The sequence below is a fragment of the Amblyomma americanum genome, chromosome 2, assembly GCF_052857255.1.
Source record: "Amblyomma americanum isolate KBUSLIRL-KWMA chromosome 2, ASM5285725v1, whole genome shotgun sequence".
Taxonomy (NCBI): Eukaryota; Metazoa; Arthropoda; class Arachnida; order Ixodida; family Ixodidae; genus Amblyomma; species Amblyomma americanum.
In genome coordinates, this window is record NC_135498.1 from 5,751,031 (window position 1) to 5,755,840 (window position 4,810).

Sequence of the window (4,810 nt, forward strand, 5' to 3'; positions counted from 1 at the left end):
TATCGGCGTCGTCGGCGTGTTCGGTCGCGGATTACGTTTTCACCGAAATCCAACTTAATCGTCCACATATGGTAAGCCTACACGATTATTTCTTATTCATTTGGTCTCCTAAACTACTCTAAGCAGAGCTGTATGTGCAGAACAGATTATGTGCGCAGGGACAAACTTTCTATCCTCGTTTGTAAGGGGCGTTATAAGCAGCGGAAGCCATCTGGTTCTCGACTAATGCAGCTTATGTCTGTGCCGCTATGACTTTCCTAGGGCGCGGAAAGGCAATCGGTGCGACACCTGTGATGGTAAGCCGCTCCTCGCGAGCTGTCTACTGCGATTTCGTGCTTCAAGGTAGATGCGCAGGCCGGAATTATCGCTTATCCCGTGAATGACGGCCGAAATGTAACAATGTGTTAGATCGCACCGTGTCAGCTTGATTTACTTGGCACCTCCGGAAACGCACACTCACGTTCTGAGGTGGAGTACATTTATTTTTTTTATCTGTGTTATCGCCTGTGCGGACTGGAGTGTTGTTCTTTGAAAGGTGTGCATTGCTTGCTCAGTGTAGACGCTCGCTCGGTGCGCGTCGTGGATAGCGGCCAAAGATGTTTTGTAACAGTATAGACTGGAGCATGAGACGTTTGTCAAAGTTGTAGTCGATTGGCGCTGGAGGAACACTCATAGTGGGATAGTTGAATAAAAGCCGTTGCCGGCGCGAATGGCAAGCTTGTACGAACGCCGCGAAGAATATACATGCTGCATCCCTGTCTGTCCTTTCGTTGCACACCTATGTATTAGTCCATCCCTGTTATCCGAGCCGTTGGCCGCCGCCGCTGGCCTGCGGGCACTTCATTTTGAAAGCTGAGTGAAGGTAGCCGCAACAAGAGATGGCTTGCATTTCGTTCCGAGAGGCTCGTTCATGAGCCCCGCTCACGCGTGCACAAATCTCTCCAATAGCATTTGTGCGAGAGGCAGAGTATGCGTTTCTGATCTGCAGACTGCTGCATTACGAAAACGCCAATCTAACTGTACGCTTATCTGCGCCACGAATGCAATGGGTCAGGTGCGTTTTCTGATTCAGCGCAGAGGATCATGGGAAAGTCGTCTGCTACCGCTACTTCCGATTCCAAATTTCTCCCCCTTCTCGCTGGCTTCATAGCAGTCGCTGTGTTAATATTCCGTCTTCATCTTTACGCTCTTTTTCCGCCATGCACCTCAACCAACTCGCCCCACTTTCTGCTCTAGTCTATTTCATTTCATTTCATTTATTTTTGCTCATTTATGCGCATCAGAACTTAACGAAACTTTTGTTCAGAACTTCTCACGCACATCAAACACCAAACATCCCGTTCCACTCCGGTATAATTTCCCAACTATGCCTCAAATTGTCATCGATTCATCTGGCGTTGCTAAACTTAATGATGCCCTACAATTTCATTCATCGCCCGGTTTTGACTCCATTCATGCAAAATTTTAAAAAAATACAATTGTCTACAGTTCCTTAATACTAACAAAAATTTTTCAGCAGACTCTGGATAGTTCCATTCTGCCAACACAATGGAAAGTCGGGAAGGTGGTTCCATTATTCAGATCACGAAATAGAACATCTCCAACAAATTATCGCCCCATCTCGCTCACTAGTACTTGTTGCAAACTATTAGAACATGTCATCGTCACTAACCTTGTGAACTTTCTCGATGGCTGCTATGAAGACGTTGGTTGTTTCATTGATGTAGGTCCTACTTTGAGCGCGTTCGTTGCTTACGTTGAGTTTTCTAACAGCGTTAGGTTAGGGTACCTGCATGCAAGAACCACTTCTTTACTGCTTTGTTCGGGCTGCACTTGAAGGAAAAACTAAGTGAATTTGAGACGGTTTTTCATCGTGACAGTAATGCGCATGCTGTCTCAAGCTCACGCCTGCTTTTGAAACGGCGCAGCTCCAGACACTATGTGCTGTCCGAGTTATTCTGGGTAATGAGCGCGGCATGGAAGAGCTGCAACCCGCTTGTTTCTAAGAGCGCGCGCTGATGTATGAGAATGCTGTTGCGTCTTCGTGCTTCAAGTTATGGGCACAATTTGTGGTGAACTGGTTCGCGTCGGCCTGGCAGGTTTTGCATGGCTTGTGCCCGTTTCATTATGGGCGAATCAATGCTGATATGTGGCACAGTTCTTCGAAGTCTTCTGTTCCAATTAATGTAAAAGGAATGCCTTACAGGTATCAGTATTGTCAGCAGGCATTTAGGGTAGAGGTAGAGTGATCCAGGGATTATGGGTCTTAGTTACAATGTTTTATGAAAACCACTTAGAATTTGTCGTGCGTATTTACTGTAATGATGAACCCGGCGCGATGGCCCAGTGGTTATCGTGTTCGTCTCGTGACTAGGAATTTCAGGTTCGACCCCGGCCTCGACGGTCACATTTTGATAGAGGCGAAATGCTAGAGGCTTGTGTAGTATGTGATGCCAGTGCACAGTAAGAAGCCGCAGGCGGTTGGAATTTTCCGCAGCCTTTCACTACACCGTCTCTGATAGCCTGAGTCACCTTGGGTCTTTGAACTCCATAAAACCAAACCAAAAAATCAAGATTACCTTTCTAGAATGGGATAGCCAGGGTATGCCTTGCGGTGTAAAGCACTTGTGTAGAGATGGAGTGGTTTTTTTTTCAGTTCCCCTTGTATTAATTTTTCTTTGCGCTGTACAGGTCAACATGCCCGGATGATTGACTGCAGACAACAGGTCGCAAGAATGCTTCTGAGGAAAGTAGTTGGACCGTTACTTTCACTTTTACTTATATAATATGTTGCAAGTATTGCATATTCGCAGCCTGGGTAGCTTCGAAATAAACTAAATTTAGAAGTAAATATATCACCATGTCATTGGTGAAGACCGTGTGGTGACCAATTTCAACGGTTGTAGACTGTCAATAGACAATGGCCTACTGAAGGTTTAGTAGTCAGAGGTCTATAGACCCTATAGACAAAGGCCTATAGCGTTGCCAGACCATATACTCATTGAATGTATAGACATATGTCTATTGGGCCAGTAGGCTTTTGTGTATAGACAGATATCTCTGGGAAGTCTATGGCCATAATGAGTCTGGGGAGCGCTAGATTCTAGACAATGGGACAACACCAAATAGGAACACCACGAGACAGGAACGAGAATAGGAACGCCACACACGAGAATCTAGCGCTCCCGTCTCAGTATGCACGACCAACTACCCCCTACAAAGCTTTATGGCCATAAGCCTATAGATCGTCTGCAGATTGCCTATAGAGCTGTGTCTACTAACTTTCAGTATACATATGTCTGTAGACTGTTTATAGACAGAAATTCCTAGGAAGTGTATGGCCATAGGTCTACAGATCGTCTATAGACTGTATAACCTGTGTCTATTTGACTTTCAGGAGACATTTGTCTATAGACTATCTATAGACAAGTCTACCAAACTGTGCGGTCATAAATCGATAGAATGACTATAGACTATAATCCATAAACTGTCTAAAGAAATTTTTGTAACAAAAAGGCGCGGTTAATATGCTTTATGACTTAAGATAGGTCCAAATCGTTGCTGCAGCACACACGCATCCAGGCCAATCCCCCACTGGGGGTATGTGCCACTCCTCCAGAGGCCAACAACAGCGCTTGTGCTCAGCTGTTGTTGTTGGCCTCATTAAGTGGCGCATACCCACTAGGGGGATTGACAAAATCCGAAAGCACTGTCAGCTAGCTTCAGTTCTTCTTCGTCTGAGTGAGGATTGCAGTAAACACGGGCGATCTTCTCATTTGTCAACAGCTAAACTAGGGGGTTACTGGTTAGCACGTCGTACGAGGCCGTGTTTCGATGGAGGCGAAACGCAAGACACGCCCAATTGGCGTACATTATCAGTGGACTTATAAAGAAACGTGTCTCCGTCGGTGTCACATTAGATGATGACTGCCTTGGCTTGTTCCCATTATCAACCCCGTCATAACCTGCTCACGTGCAAGACATGAAGAAGACGGTCTCGTTCAAGCCGCACAGTGCGCGAGATCCGTTTGGTCTGGGTACCTGGGCATTCAGGCGTCTATTTTAACGAGGTGGCTGATTTATTGGCAAGGTCAGCTCTCAGCGCACCTGTAATATATCCCGTCCCTCACCTCATTCTGTTAGCAGCTTCACGTTTCCAGCGGTTCCAACATATTTCAGCCACTTTGAGTGATCCGTTGCTCAATACCGTGGACTTTCAACACCTAAAGTACCCATGGAATATCCGGTGGTGTAAGTCAAGGCTTTGTGAAGTGTCCATGACGCTCCTGCGATGTAGAATCCCTCACTTAAACTTGTACTTATGCAGGTGCGGGTTCGCTGCGACAAACCTTTGTGTATCATGTGGGCAAGTTGAATCAATCGATCATTTTCTCCTCTCTTGCCGGCGGTTCGCGGTTCAGAGAAAGCAATATCTGGAGGTTCCTCTTTCGAGACTAGGACTGCCTCTGTCTCTTACAGTTCTTCTATCGTTCGGTGCGAGTGCCAAGGGATTCCCGTTAAGCAGTGTATGCGGCTACCTTCACGATTACATAAGTGCAACTAATCGATTATCTTGTTAGCTATACACAAAATTCTTTCGCATGTCCAAAAAAGGCTAGATTGATTCTATTCCGGATGACTCATACCTCTTGAATTCATTTTATTTTTCCCATTTTTTTTTTATCTTGATTCAGTCTTCTGACGTTTCCTTCCCCGCGCAAATGCTTCATTGGCATTCTACCCTATACCTTGGCCAATCCCCCCCACGTGGGTATGTGCCATATTACTTGAGGAGAAGAAGAAGAAGAAG